At 39.9% G+C, this 16,839-nt stretch overlaps 1 non-coding gene across 1 annotated transcript; it reads right to left on the reverse strand.

Moving 5' to 3' along the window:
- Positions 1–7,084: 7,084 nt before the first annotated feature.
- On the reverse strand, positions 7,085–7,156 carry TRNAS-GGA (transfer RNA serine (anticodon GGA)). Its single transcript has one exon. It is a non-coding gene; the product is annotated as a tRNA-Ser (tRNA).
- Positions 7,157–16,839: the final 9,683 nt, after the last annotated feature.

Below are 16,839 nucleotides of genomic sequence, written 5' to 3' on the forward strand. Positions count from 1 at the left end.
CAGAGGAGAAATGGAGAGGTGTGTTACACTCTGACAGCAAAGGCCTATCATTGTGAACCTCACTTCCTTGATGTGAAGCAAATGCACAATTAATCAAGCCAAAAGCAAAGCATCATTTTTAATTCCTCTCTTTCCCTGACTAAGCACATTTCAGTCTATCAAGAATATCTCCTCAGATCGCTTGACTTCTCTCCCTCTCTACCACCGTCAGCTTACTGCCAGCACCTCCCTTTTGGAAGAAAGCAACAACCTTGTGACTGGCCTTTAATCTGTCTACTGTAGAGTTGGTCTCTGACAATACAGTCAGAGCAATCTTTAAAAATTATCAGCAGGCCTTGTCACTCCCCTTCCTGAAGCCCACTGCTGCTGCTGCTGCTGCTGCTACTGCTGCTAAGTCGCTTCAGTCATGTCTGACTCTGTGCGACACAATAGATGGCAGCCCACCAGGCTCCACCGTCCCTGGGATTCTCCAGGCAAGAACACTGGAGTGGGTTGCCATTTCCTTCTCTAAAGCATGAAAGTGAAAAGTGAAAGGGAAGTTGCTCAGTCATGTCCGACTCTTCACAACCCCATGGACTTCAGCCTACCAGGCTCCTCTGTCCATGGGATTTTCCAGGCAAGAGTACTGGAGTAGGGTGCCATCACCTTCTCCGTGAAGCCCACTAAGGAGTTTAAAAAGAACTTTTTATCTTTTATTGGAGTATAGTTGATTAACAATGTTGTGATAATTTCACAATATACAATATTGTATACAGTATGCAATAAAGGGATTCAGTTATACATGTATCTATTCTTTTTCAAATTCTTTCCCCGTTTAGATTGTTATAACATTGAGAAGAGTTCCCTCTGCTATACAGTAGGTCCTTGTTGGTTATCCATTTTAAATATAGCACTGTGTGCATGTCAATCCCGAACTTCCATACTGTCTCTCCCCACCATCCTTCCCCACTGATAACCATAAGTTCTTTCTCTAAGTCTGTGAGTCTGTTTATGTTTTATAGATAATTTCATTTGTATCATTTCCTTTTAGATTCCTCATAGAAGCAAAATCATACTGAAGGCCTCTAAGGATTTAGATTTGCACCTAGAATAAAGCCACTTCTCATCCTTATCGTTCTTCATCTACAGGAACTAGAGGGCCCAGTCCGGGTTCCTCATCACCCTCATGTCCTCGGCTGTCACTTTCTCTTGGCCTCATCTGTCTTCTTACCTTTAGGCCTTTCTAGCACACTCTTTGGAGAAGGCAATGGCAACCCACTTCAGTACTCTTGCCTGGAAAATCCCATGGACAGAGGAGCCTGGTAGGCTGCAGTCCATGGGGTTGCTCAGTCAGACACCACTGAGTGACTTCACTTTCACTTTCATACACTGGAGAAGGAAATGGCAACCCACTCCAGTGTTCTTGCCTGGAGAATCCCAGGGATAGAGGAGCCTGGTGGGCTGCCATCTATAGGGTCGCACAGAGTCGGACATGACTGAGGCGACTTAGCAGCAGCATCAGCAGCAGCAGCAGCACACTCTTACCTCTGATTCTTTACACTTGCTTTTCTTTCTGCTTGGAATATTCTTCTATATCTTTGTGGTTGTTTTTCCCCCCTATTTTATTCAGGTTGATGCTCAAAGGTCACTTTCCTCAGGAGCTTTCTTCAACCTGCTGTCAAAAGTGGGTTTTCCTTCTCCAGTCATGCTTTACCACAGTGCCTGGTTTCATTGATTCCATAATATCACTGAGAACTACTTTGTGTGTGTGTGTATGTATGAACACTCAGTCATGTCCAACTGTTTGTGACCCCATGGAATGCATTCTACTAGGCTCCTCTGTCCATGGGATTTTCCAGGCAAGAATACTGGAGTGGGTTGCCATTTCTTACTTCAGGGATCCAACTCCTGTCTGCTTGTCTCCTGCATTGACAGGTGGATTATTTACCACTGCACCACCTGGGAAGCCCTCGTCTTGACATCTCTCTCAGTTATTGATATAGATTCATATGCATTTATAGCCACATGCTAATATTATATGTTAGCTAAATCTGTGTTATTAAAATTACTTTGTGAAAAAACATATGATTGAATAATATGTTGACTGTTAAATCTCCCCTTCAAATAAAATAATTTTTTAATATATTAATAATAACCCATTTGGATAGTACTTTGGGTTATATATTATATCCAGGAGCATTATTTAATATGATTTGGTTCGATTTGATACAACTGTCACAGTGTCCTTGTAAGAGAAAGGAAAGGGAGATCTCAGACACAGAAGCACAGGGAAGAAAGCCATGTGAAGCAAAGGCAGAGACTGGAGTGATGCATTTACAAGTTAAGGAATGTCGAGGATTGCTGGAGAAGGCCTGGAATGGCTTCCCCTCGGATCTTCCAGAAGGGACCGAAACTGCTGACACTTTGATTTAGAGTTTTCAATCTCCAGAACTACAGAGGATAAATTTCTGTTGTTTTAAGCCACCAGGTTTATAGTAATTTGTTGCAACAGCCCTGGGAAGCTAATATATTCAGTGAATTTGCAAAGATACAATGCTGAGGCTACAGACCATCCATAAACCCAGCTGGCAAATGTGTATAAGATTAATAGATACATACAGATTCTTCCAGGCTGGAGGCTGCTCTTAACTCTGAGCCTAACAAGTCTGATAAACCAAATCTGCCTTGAAAATGTGCTTGAGTTTGTGCGCTTCCATCTCTCCAGCTTGCATCTTGGTCCATTCAAAGATCTCTTTTACACGGACCCTGAAATAATCTAATGGACACTGCTGCTTCCACATGTGCCTCCTGCCAGTCCACTTTTCACACAGTAAGAATGGACTGATTGTCTTAAGGGATCATTTTATCCTAAGGACAGTGAAAAGTCACGGCCTCACACTTTCGATAGCTTCCCACTGAAATCACAGTAAAATACCCTCCTCTAACCATTACCTCCAAGGCTCTTCATGACCTGGTGTGTGTGCCTTCTCTCCAAACCCATCTGCAACAGATGCTTTGTTTACTGTGCTTCAGCCTGTCCCACAGAATATACCACCAAAGGAGGAAAGAAATCATATGGGTTATTATTAATATATTAAAAAATTATTTTATTTGAAGGGCAGATTTAACAGTCAACATATTATTCAATCATATGTTTTTTCACAAAGTAATTTTAACAACACAGATTTAGCTAACATACAATATTAGCATGTGGCTATAAATGCATATGAACATGTGTTCTCAGTGCCTGCTGAAGTCCCTGGCATTTGGTAGATACTCAAAAGATATTTGTTGGTTTGGTAGCTGAGTAAATAGGTGGCTTAAGGCAGGTTTCCACTCCTTTGTGAATCTCCTTGTCATATGGCTCAGGAGTCTTTTTGAGAGGAGTGCATTTGTTTTAGCTAATATTTTCACTAAGATCCTTGTCCTAGATACAGATTACCACTAAGATACAGATTACCATTAGGTACAGATTCCCATTAAGTTCTTGCATGTAAATAGTCAAGCTAGGAATGGAGCCAATTGGAATGGTAACAAGGATATTGCTTATTAGAAATGAGGATTGATAAATCTTCTCATTTCTCCAAAAGCTGTCTCTTCATTTTCATTTTTCAGCTGTCTTGTCCATAGCCTACGAATTGGTTCTTTTCTGTTTGTCAGGCCTCCCTATTCACCACCCAACCTCTACCCCAACTCCCAGGCCTCTGTTTTGCTTTGCTCACTGCCTCTGGGGCTGATCATCATAGACTGATTGTCTGGAAAGCTTTTGATTTCCCTATCAAATCTGAAGGAGAGTCTTGCTAGGTAGAGTACTCTTGGTTGTAGGTTCTTCCCTTTCATCACTTTAAATGTATCATGCCATTCCCTGGCAGAACATACTTAAAGTGATGAAAGAAAATAACCTACAGCCCAGATTACTGTACCCAGCACAGATCTCATTCAAATATGAAGGAGAAATCAGAAGCTTTACAGACAAGCAAAAGCTGACAGAATTCAGCACCACCAAGCCAGCTCTCCAACAAATGCTAAAGGATCTTCTCTAGACAGGGAACACAGAAAGGGTGTATAAACTCAAACCTAAAACAATAAAGTAAATGGCAACGGGATCATATTTATCAATAATTACCTTAAATGTAAATGGGTTGACTGCCCCAACCGAAAGACAAAGACTGGATGAATGGATACAAAAACAAGACCCCCATAAATGTTTTCTACAAGAGACCCACCTCGAAACAAGGGACACATACAGACTGAATGTGAAGGGCTGGAAAAAGATATTCCATGCAAACAGAGACCAAAAGAAAGCAGGAGTAGCAATATTCATATCAGATAAAATAGACTTGAAAACAAAGGCTGTGGAAGAGACAAAGATGGACATTACATAATGATCAAAGGATCAATCCAAGAAGAAGATATAACAATTATAAATATATATGCAGCCAACATAGGAGCACCGCAATATGTAAGATGAATGCTAACAAGTATGAAAGGGGAAATTAATAAAAACACAATAATAGTGGGATACTTTAATACCCTACTCACACCTATGGATAGATCAACTAATCAGAAAATTAACAAGGAAACACAAACTTTAAATGATGCAATAGACCAGTTAGACCTAATTGATATCTATAGGACATTTCACCCCAAAACAATGAATTTCACCTTTTTTTCTCAAGCGCACATGGAACCTTCTCCAGGATAGATCACATCCTGGGCCATAAATCTAGCCTTGGTAAATTAAAAAAAAAATTGAAATCATTCCAAGCATATTTTCTGACCACAATGCAGTAAGATTAGATGTCAATTACAGGAGAAAAACTATTAAAAATTCCAACATACGGAGGCTGAACAACAAACAAATCACAGAAGAAATAAAAAAAGAAATCAAAATATGCATAGAGATGAATGAAAATGAAAACACAACAACCCAAAACCTATGGGATATTGTGAAAGCAGTGCTAAGGGGAAGGTTCATAGCAATACAGGCTTACCTCAAGAAACAAGAAAAAAGTCAAATAAATAACCTAACTCTACAGCAACTAGAAAAGGAAGAAATGAATAACCCCAGGGTTAGTGGAAGGAAAGAAATCTTAAAAATTAGGGCAGAAATAAATGCAAAAGAAACAAAAGAGACCATAGCAAAAATCAACAAAGCCAAAAGCTGGTTCTTTGAGAAGACAAATAAAATTGACAAACCATTAGTCAGACTCATCAAGAAACAAAGGGAGAAAAATCAAATCAGCAAAATTAGAAATGAAGATGGAGAGATCACAACAGACAACACAGACATACAAAGGCTTGTAAGAGACTACTATCAGCAACTATATGCCAATAAAATGGACAACTTGGAAGAAATGGACAAATTCTTAGAAAAGTACAACTTTCCAAAATGGAACCAGGAAGAAAAATGAAATCTTAACAGACCCATCACGAGCACAGAAATTGAAACTGTAATCAGAAATCTTCCAACAAACAAAAGTCCAGGACCAGACTGCTTCACAGCTGAATTCTACCAAAAAATTTAGAGAAGAGCTAATACCTATCCTACTCAAACTCTTCCAGAAAGTTGCAGAGGAAGGCAAACTTCCAAAACTCATTCTATGAGGCCACCATCACCTTAATACCAAAACCTGACAAAGATGCCACAAAAAAAGAAAACTGCAGGCCAATATCACTGATGATCATAGATGCAAAAATCTTTAACAAAATTCTAGCAAACAGAATCCAACAACTTATTTAAAAGATCATACATCATGACCAAGTGGGCTTTATCCCAGGAATGCAAGGATTCTTCAATATCTGCAAATCAATCAATTTAATACATCATATTAACAAATTGAAAAATAAAAACCATATGATTATCTCAATAGATGCAGAGAAAGCCTTTGACAAAATTCAACATCCATTTATGATAAAAACTCTCCAGAAAGCAGGAATAGAAGGAACATACCTCAACATAATAAAAGCTATATATGACAAACCCACAGCAAACATTATCCTCAATGGTGAAAAATTGAAAGCATTTCCCCTAAAGTCAGGAACAAGACAAGGGTGCCCACTTTCACCACTACTTTTCAACATAGTTTTGGCCACAGCAATCAGAGCAGAAAAAGAAATAAAAGGAATCCAAATTGGAAAAGAAGAAGTAAAACTCTCACTGTTTGCATATGACATGATCCTCTACAGAGCTAATCAATGAATATAGTAAAGTTGTGCAATATAAAATCAACACGCAGAAATCCCTTGCATTCCTATACACTAACAATGAGAAAACAGAAAGAGAAATTAAGGAAACAATTTCATTCACCATTGCAACGAAAAGAATAAAATACTAGGAATACATCTACCTAAAGAGACAAAAGACCTATATATAGAAAACTATAAAACACTGGTGAAAGAAATCAAAGAGGACACAAATAGATGGAGAAATATACCATGTTCATGGATTGGAAGAATCAATATAGTGAAAATGAGTTTACTACTCAAAGCAATCTATAGATTCAATGCAATCCCTATCAAGCTACCAACGGTATTTTTCACAGAACTAGAACAAATAATTTCACAATTTGTATGGAAATACAAAAACCTCGAATAGCCAAAGCAATCTTGAGAAAGAAGAATGGAACTGGAGGAATCAACTTGACTGACTTCAGTCTCTTCTACAAAGCCACAGTCATCAAGACAGTATGGTAGTGGCACAAAGATAGAAATATAATGGAGAAAAGACAATCTCTTTAACAAGTGGTGCTGGGAAAATTGGTCAACCACTTGTAAAAGAATGAAACTAGATCACTTTCTAACACCATACACAAAATTAACTCAAAATGGATTAAAGACCTAAACATAAGACCAGAAACTATAAAACTCCTAGAGGAGAACATAGGCAAAACACTCTCCGACATAAACCACAGCTGGATCCTCTATGACCCATCTCCCAGAATATTGGAAATAAAAGCAAAAATAAACAGTAAGTAAGTAAAGTCGTTCAGTCGTGTCCGACTCTTTGTCACCCCATGGACTGTAGCCTACCAGGCTCCACCCTCCATGGGATTCTCCAGGCAAGAGTACTGGAGTGGGTCACCATTTCCTCCTCCAGGGGATCTTCCCAACCCAGGGATCGAACCCAGGTCTCCTGCATTCCAGGCAGATGCTTTAACCTCTGAGCCACCAGGGAAGCCCCAGTTAAAACCACATTTGCTTACGCTTTACAGTCTAGAGGTCAGAAGCTTGAAGTCAGTTTTACTGAGCTGTCATCAAGGTGTTAGGGCACATCCCCTCCAGAAATTCTAGAATCCATTTTCTTGCCTTTTCCAGTTTCCGAAGTTACATTCCTTGCATTTACTTGCATTCCTTGGCTCCTGGCCCCTTTCTCCATTTTCAAAGCCTGGAAGGTCACACCTTACTGTAGCAAATGAGACCTAATTAAAGCTTCTGCACAACAAAGGAAACTGTAAGCAAAGTGAAAAGACAGCCTTCAGAATGGGAGAAAAGAATAGCAACTGAAGCAATGGACAAAGAATTAATCTCAAAATATACAAGCAACTCCTGCAGCTCAATTCCAGAAAACTAAATGACCCAATCAAAAAGTGGGCCAAAGAACTAAACAGACATTTCTCAAAAAAAAAAAAAAAAGACATACAGATGGATAACAAACATGAAAAGAAGCTCTACATCACTCATTATCAGAGAAATGCAAATCAAAACCACAATGAGGTACCATTTCACGCCAGTCAGAATGGCTGCTATCCAAAAGTCTACAAGCAATAAATGCTGGAGAGGGTGTGGAGAAAAGGGAACCCTCTTACATTGTTGGTGGGAATGTAAACTAGTATAGCCACTATGGAGAACAGTGTGGAGATTCCTTAAAAAACTGGAAATAGAACTGCCATATGACCCAGCAATCCCACTGCTGGGCATACACACCAAGGAAACCAGAATTGAAAGAGACACAGGTACCCTAATCTTCATCACAGCACTGTTTATACTAGCCAGGACATGGAAGCAACCTAGATGTCCATCAGCAGATGAATGGATAAGAAAGCTGTGGTACATATACACAATGGAATATTCAGTTCAGTTCAGTCGAATGAAATATTACTCAGCCATTAAAAAGAATGCATTTGAGTCAGTTCTAATGAGGTGGATGAAACTGGAGCCTATTATACAGAGTGAAGTAAGCCAGAAAGAAAAACACCAATACAGTATACTAATGCATGTATATGGAATTTAGAAAGATAGTAACGATAACCCGGTATGTGAGACAGCAAAAGAGACACAGATGTATAAAATAGTCTTTTGGACTCTGTGGGAGAGGGCGAGGGTGGGATGATATGGGAGAATGACATTGAAACATGTAAATTATCACATGTGAAATGAATCACCAGTCCAGGTTCGATGCATGATACTGGGTGCTCAGGGCCGGTGCACTGGGATGACCCTGAGGGATGGGATGGGGAGGGAGGTGGGAGGTGGGTTCAGGGGATGGGGCACACATGTACACCCATGGCAGATTCATGTCAGTGTATGGCAAAACCAGTACAATATTGTAAAGTAAATAAATAAAACTGCGATAAAAAAGAAGAAAAGAAAAAAATAGATATCATGCCATTCCCTTCTGACTTGTAGAGTTTCTGCTGAGAAATCAGCTGATACCATGATGGGAGTTCCTTTGTACATCAGTTGTCATTTTTCCTTTGTTGCTTTTAATATTTTGTCTCTGTCTTTAATTTTTGTCAGTTTGATTATGATGTGTCTTGTTTGATTACTATGTTCCTCCTTGGGTTACATCCTGCCTGGGACTCTCTGTTGCTTGATTATTTCCTTTCCCATGTTAAGGAAGTTTTCAGCTATTATCTCTTCATATATTTTCTCAGGTCCTTTCTCACTCTCTTCTCCTTCTGGGTCCCCTATAATGTGAATGTTGGTGCATTTAATGTTATCCCAGACGTCTCTTAGACTGTTCTCGTTTCTCTTCATTCTTTTTTCTACATTCTGTTCTGCAGCAGTAATTTCCACCATTCTGTCCTCCAGATAATTTATCCATTCTTCTGCCTCATTTATTCTGCTATAGATTCCTTCTAGTGTATTATTCTTCTCTGTTTGCTTGTTCTTTAGTTCTTCTGGGTCTTTGGTAAATATTTTTATATTATTTCAATTTTTGCCTCCATTCTTTTTTGAGATCCTGAATCATCTTCACTATCATTATTTGGAATTCTTTTTCTGGAAGGTTTCCTATCTCCATTTCATTTAGTTGCTTTTCTGGGATTTTATACTGTCCCTTCCTCTGGGACATAGGTTTTTCATGCTGATTAACTTTCTGTAGTGTGGTTTTTGTTTTAGTCACTGTGGGACTGTGCTTCTTGCTTCTGTCTGCCCTCTGATGGAGGAGGCTAAGAGGCTTGTGTAAGCTTCCTGATGGGAGGAAATGGTGGTGGGAAAAAACTGGGTCTTGCTCTGGTGAGCAGGGCCTTGCTCAGTAAAGCTTTAATCCAATTATCTGCTGATGGATGGGGTTGTGCTCGCACCCTGATAGCTTTTTGGCCTGAGGTCTTTAGGTCTATAGGCTCCATTGTCAAATTAGTGGCCACCTCCATAAGGGTTTATGCCAAAGCAGACCTTCCCATAAGCTGCTGACAGCAGAGTCGTCCTTGTTTTGAGCTCCTGCTGACTCACACCTCCACAGGAGACCCTCCAACACTAGCAGGTAGTTTTGGTTCAACCTCCTGTGGAGTCACTGATCCTTTCCTCAGAGTCTTGGTGCAGGCAAGATTTTGTTTGTACCTTCGAAGACTGGAGTCTTTGTTTCCCCTAGTCCTGTGGAAGTCTTGTAATCATATCCTGCTGGCCTTCAAGGTCAGATTCCCTAGGGATTCCCAGTCCCTTTGTCAAGTCTCCAGGCTTTGAAGCCTGATGTGATGTTCTGAACCTTTACAACAGTGGGAGAACTGTGGTAATATATTTCTCCAGTTTGTGGGTTACCCACCCAGTGGGTATGGGATTTGATTCTATCGTGATTGCTCCCCTCCTACAGTCTTGCTGCAGCTTCTTCTTTGTCTTTGGATGTAGGGTATCTTTTCTTGGTAGGTTCCAGAGTCCTCCTGTCTATGGTTGTTCAACAGCCAGTAGTGATTTTGGTGCTCTTGCTCGAGGAGATGAATGCACAACCTTCTACTCTCCCATCTTGAACTGGAAAACCTGATCATCATGGACTTATTTCCCTGGCTTCCTCATCAGCAAGCTTCTGTTCTCTTTGGCCAGTGGGAGGTACTGGCAGGATACTGGAAAGGCTGGAAGAGAGAGAGATCAGGGTATTTCTTCCCTGCTCCATCTATGCACTGGGCATGTTCTCTGGCAGTGACCGTATCCCTCAAGGACTGTGTCTCCTGGCAGGATACTACTCCATGGTTCCAGCACTCACCAGCCTCTGGGGGCATTATTTCTTCTTGCCCTTTGGAATGAATTCTGGGTAGTAACAGCTTTCTGCAATTCCTGGTTTCTGGGTGCTTCACCATACTTTGGTGATTTCTTTGACTCTGTCTAAACCTTTATAAATAGTTTCTTCATTGAAACCTCTTGAGCCACCTGTATTGGATTCCTTTTTCTGCTGGAACCTAGACTTTAACCCTCTTTTAGCTATTAGGACAGGGGAGTAAGGGTCTAGGGTTAGACAATATGAGCTTGCTGTTGGCTCATGACCAGTTTGCAGCTCTCCTTTTGCCCTGTTGATTTAAGTTCATTTTTACCATCAGGCTAAGGTAAGAGGAAATGCACTTTGCCTGCCACACAGGCCAGTTCAGTTCAGTTTAGCTGCTCAGTCATGTCTGACTGTTTGCGACCCCATGGACTGCAGCATGCCAGGCCTCCCTGTCCATCACCAACTCCCGAAGTTTACTCAGACTCATGTCCATTGAGTCAGTGATGCCATACAACCATCTCATCCTTTGTCATCCCCTTCTCTGTCTGCTCTCAATCTTTCCCAGCATCAGGGTCTTTTCACATGAGTCAGCTCTTCACATCAGATGGCCAAAATATTGGAGTTTCAGCTTCAACATCAGTCCTTCCAACGAACACCCAGGACTGATCTCCTTTAGGATGGACTGGTTGGATCTCAAGAGTCTTCTCCAACACCATAGTTCAAAAGCATCAATTCATTGGTTCTCAGCTTTCTTTATAGTCCAACTCTCACATCCACACATGACCACTGGAAAAACCATAGCCTTGACTAGATGGACATTTGTTGGCAAAGTAATGTATCTACTTTTTAATATGCTGTGTAGGTTGGTCATAACTTTCCTTCCAAGGAGTAAGCATCTTTTAATTTCATGGCTGCAGTCACCATCTGCAGTGATTTTGGAGCCCCCCAAAATAAAGTCAGCCACTGTTTCCCTATGTAGGGCCACACAGGCCAACATGAAGTCAAATGGATTGAATAACCATAACATCCATGTCCTAGAAAAAGCCTACAGGTTCACTAGTTGCTTTCATGTACTATGGCAGAAACAATTCAAGTTCGCCAATATCCATGTGTTAGACTGGGGCCGTGTGATTGAATTCTGGCCTATGGGAGGTGGGTGTCAGTGATGCAGGCCGGTGTCAGGGATAGGCTTTTAAGACACTTCCTACTGTCCTTCCACTTACTCCTCCTTGGCCACAATGACCTTGGAGGCCATCGTATATATGATTGAGCTACAAGATAGAGGAGGGCTACTCAACATGCTTCAGGCTTTGACTGACTGGCAAGCACTCTTATTGTGTTAGTCACTGAGATTTTGGGTTACATTTGTTACCTCCCTGGTGGCTCAGATGGTAAAGCATCTGCCTGTAGTGCAGGAGAGCCAGATTCGATCCCTGGGTTGGGAAGATCCCCTGGAGAAGGGAATGTTAACCCACTCTAGTATTCTTGCCTAGAGAATCCCATGGACAGAAGAGTCTGGAGGGATACAGTCCATGAGGTCACAAAAAGTCATACAGGACTGAGCCACAAATGCTTTAACACGGTGTTACCTTAGCCCTGCCTATTTATTTTGACTCATACATATGTCTTATAGATTTATTCATCCTTAATATTATAAGCTTTTAGGGGTCCAAATCAGCAATAGAAAACACCTGACATACTACTACCTTTTCCTACCAGAGTCACAATAGATACTACTGGTCAACCAGGGCACTCTTCCAAGGTAAGCCCAGAGTATCTCCTGAGATCATTCTCCACATAGGATTCCAAAGAGACACTGCCAACAAATAGGCACAATCTATTCTAGTTTCTTTTCTATGTTGAAAGCTTTACTTTGTACTCTATCCAACCACTTACTGGATTATAATTTTGAAATCTTTCATTATGTATTTTCATTACAGAAAATAAGTGCTATTTTAATAGTCCATTGGTATTATCTGGAACTGCAGAAACTCAAATGAGAAGAAAGTAAGTGAAAACTAAGAGAAGGCCTCAGAATACAAATACTCTTTATATCTATTTTTGTCCTTGTACTTTGTTGGGGAGGAAGAAATTTTCCTCTATCCTTCTAAGTTCTTCTGCTGGTCAAAGAATAAATTAAGATGAGACATATTAACAAAAGAAAATCAAACAAAAATTTGGTGAGATCTATACATGGGATAGATCTGGGAAAATTGAGTAACGTGCTCAAATGGCCAAAGCCCTCACCTTAAATGCCATCTTCAGCTAAAGACAAAAAGAGGATGTTGTTAGTGGTTTGAAATTTGAAAGGAGAGAAAGGCAATTGACAAATTGACATGGAGAGGGAAAAGCAAATGCTTGGTAAACAAATGTTTGTTGGGCTGTGCAGAGACAGTGGGACCCAGAGAGGAATTTTAGCAAACAGAGCTTGCTAAGTTCTTCCCTGCCTATGGCACCTAGTTCATACCCCAGTTATCTATGGTGATAGCTCTATCTACAATCTTTAGGCAGTTAGGGCAAAGGTTAAGGATTCTTCTTGAGTCTTTTGGACCTTGATTGATTTCAGTTTGAAATAATCTGCATGCTGGAGAGATATTTGAGGGTGGCAAATATTGCTCCCTTACAGCTTGATGTAGGTAAGTCTAGAGGAAGATTTTAGTGCTCTAATTATTTCTAGAACTATTTTGCACCAACTTGTCCCTGAGAATGCATTTTCAGGAAATGAATCCACTTTCCAATGTAACAGGAATGTTAAATGATTCTTCCATTTTGGGTATTCCTCAGTTTATTTTTTAGTATTTCTAAACATTTTTTAAAGTATTTTATTTCCCCCCCTCTCTTTCTTAATATTATAACAAAGGAGAAGTTGGCTGACATTTGGGTGGCCATGATCAATACAGTTGTCAGAGCTGAGACCGACGTCATTTCATGGAGTGTTTGGAGGGCAGAGAGTAGATGTGGCTCTGGGTTGTCCCCACCAACCAGTATGGTTTTGGTTTACTTATTTGATGTTCACAAATAAAAAAAGGCATATCAACTTCTAGAAGTAAAATTTTAATTTATGTTGTATAAATATGAACTCACCTTCAAATTGGTTGTCCAAAGTGCTTGTATTATAGGCAGAAGTCAAAATTATTTTAGATAGTCAGTTTCCCTAAGGTTCCAGAGTCCACACATTCAATTTCTACAGAAATGAAAGCACATCCTGGTCGTTTGAAGTTCTAGCCTTTGAAGCAATTTGCTATAAACATGAAATCTGTCTTACAGGATCTCTTAATTTGCATTGAGCATATGTTCGGTAATTAAGTCTCAGTTATCTTGGGTAATCTTTGACATCAAAAAATAAGATCAAAGAAATTGCATTTCATTATCTTGTCACTCAAGTGTTTCTGTTTAAGCATTTCCTTTGTACAAGTTTCTCCTGATCTTAAAACCTGATTTGGAATACTGTCCCGTCTATAGATTATGATCACCCTTGTCATCTGACATCACTGAGTGATTACTTTGCTTTCTGTAGCAATTTTCTCAGATATCTTCCCATTTGAAATCGGTACCCACACATACCTTCCTCTGCAATAGTCAAGTCTGTGCCTCTGGTTGCCTTCTTATTGAGTTTTTCCAGTCCTTAAACAGAATGGACTTAGAAACCTAAACAACCTAAACATTCTGTTTGAGGAGAATAGATCAGAGTGTCTGATCAAGTTCAGAAAGTTTATAAGAGCTTAAATATAGAATCACAAAATTCTAAGTTCTCAATAGCAAAAATGTCAGCTTCCCTGACCCTGAGTGTAAGGTCACATTTCACAGTAGCTAATTATTTCATACTGGAATTACTCAGGATGATCCTTTAAAGGTAAAAATCCAATTACTTAAACTTCATAACTGGCTTCTCATTCTTTGATGTATGAACATAGTAAAAGTAATTTCTCCATGTTCAAGGATTATCATTCCTTATTTAGGAGCTCCACAGCCATTTGCAGGTAAAGACTGGTCTTGAAGCAATGATTTCAGTTCACATTTGAGATGGACTCAACCATCATGTCCAGAAATAGTAACATCCTGGCATCATCATTTTACTTCCTAACTATGTAAACTTTGATAAGTTTCTGAATATCTCTGTGCCTCAATTTCCTCACAACATGAGCAATAATAGTAATTCTAATCTTTAGTATTGTCATGAAGATGAAATGTGATAACTCTTGTGGCACACCTAGTATAGTGTTGGTACCTAGTGGGAAGCAATAAAAGTTAGCTATTAGTATTAGTAGAAGTTAGTAGAGTTGAAGAATTTTTTTTCTCTTTCAAAAGATTATTTTGTATTTTTAAAAAATTATATGGCTTTTAACAGGTAAAGCTGATTCAAAATGCATATTTATCAACTATCACTTTTTCTTTTTTTTTCCCCTAAATTGACTCTTGACACTAATGTAAATATGGTGGTGGTTTAGTTGCTCAGTTGTTTCTGATTCTTGCGACCCCATGGATTCCAGGCTCCTCTGTCTATGAGATTTTCCAGGCAACAATGCTGGAATGGGTTACCATTTCCTTTTCCAGGGGATCTGGAATCGAACCCGGGTCTCCTGAATTGCAGGCAGATTCTTTACTGACTGAGCTACAGCTTCTTTTTATTTTTAATTTTTAATTGGAATCTAGTTGATTTACAAGTTGATTAACAATATTCTACTAGTTTCAGGTGCACAGCGAAATGAATTAGTTACGTGTATCCATCTATCCACTCTTCTTAAAATTCTTTTCCCATATAGGCCTTTAAAGAGTATTGAGTTCCCTGTGCTGTACAGTTGAAGAGCTTTCTTAAGGTAGACCAGAGGATGCCAGATATTCAGGCAGAATATCCAAACTTGCAGGCCACTGATGATGGATTAACTCTGAAAGTGAAATAGCTGTCCAATAGTAATCCAAGATGAGGAATGAGAGTAATCATTACCACCTAAATATTTCCTTTCTTTTAAGAGAAGAAACAGAAAAACTAGAAAGCAGTGATTCAAAATCATCAGCTGTGTAATACGAGTTGTCGTTATTGATCAGCTACTAAGCTGTGTTCGACTCTTGGCAACAAGTGGACTGCAGCATGCCAGGCTTTCCTGTCCTTCACCATCTCTCGGAATTTGCCCAAACTCATGTCCATTAAGTCATTGATGCCATCCAACCATCTCATCCACTGTCACCCCCTTCTCCTCTTTCCCTCAATCTCTCCCAGCATCAGGGTCTTTATTCAGAAAAGGCCGAGTTTGTCACCAAAGGCAACCTTTCTGCCTGCCCCTCTAGTGTTACAAAGGGAGAAAATCTCCTCTTGGTTGCTTACTCACTCGGTGTGCTTTTTTTATGGGACTGGTACTCTGAACTCCCCGAATCTTTCCATATTTTACAGTCTATGAGAGCATTGTTTATTTGTGCTGAATAAAATGGAAAAATGGCTCAATGACGGTCTAATGTGGGGATCTTTATTCAATGTCTCAGTGCTTTGTTGATTTTTAGTTACAGCATTACAAATAGTGCTTCATGTTTATCTTCTGTTCTGAGACTTGTATTCAGTTCCTCTCTGTTGGGTAGTTGTTCACTACCTGTATTCTGTTAGCATGTCCTTTCTCAATCTGCCATCTAGGTTGATGTGGATACAACATGACGCTGGAGACTGACAAGCCTGGGTCCAACATCTGGTTCTAACCCTTACAGGCTGAGTGACTTTGACCAATAACATAACTCCTGGAAGCCTCAGTTTTCTTATAAGAAGTTCAGGTACTTACTTTACTTCATAAAGTTGTTTTAGGAAATTAGGTATAATATGTGTGATGTATAATGTAACTGTTGCTCAGTGAATGTTAATTCCTTCCCCTTCTTTTCTCCATCTGAACAGTGTTCTTCTAGGCCCTACTTATAGAGACTAGATAATCCCAGAGAATCTTTCTCAAGTTCTTGCTATTCCTGGAAGATGAGCTAGAGATCATAGAGGAAAAAGAATGAAAGAAAAAGCAACAGCTGATGAACCCCATTCATTCCTATCCTCCATCTAATGCTGAATGCCACTGACATCACACAAGAATATGACCAGTTCCTGGATCACTCTGGCACTATTCAAACATTTAAAATTCTTCTGTGTGTTCAGTTCAGTCACTCAGTTGTGTCTGACTCTTTGTGACCCCATGGACTGTATCACGCCAGGCTTCCCTGTCCTTCACCAGCTCCCAGAGCTTGCTCAAACTCATGTCCATCAAGTCAGTGATGCCATCCATCCATTTCATCCTCTGTCATCCCCTTCTCCTCCTGCCTTCAATCTTTCCCACCATCAGGGTCTTTTCCAGTGAGTCAGTTTTTTACATCAGGTAGCCAAAGTATTGGAGTTTCAGCTTCAACATCAGTCCTTCCAATGAACATTCAGGACTGATTTCCTTTAGGATAGACTGGCTGGATCTCCTTGCAGTCCA

The sequence above is a fragment of the Ovis canadensis genome, chromosome 6 (assembly GCF_042477335.2).
Source record: "Ovis canadensis isolate MfBH-ARS-UI-01 breed Bighorn chromosome 6, ARS-UI_OviCan_v2, whole genome shotgun sequence".
Classification (NCBI taxonomy): Eukaryota; Metazoa; Chordata; class Mammalia; order Artiodactyla; family Bovidae; genus Ovis; species Ovis canadensis.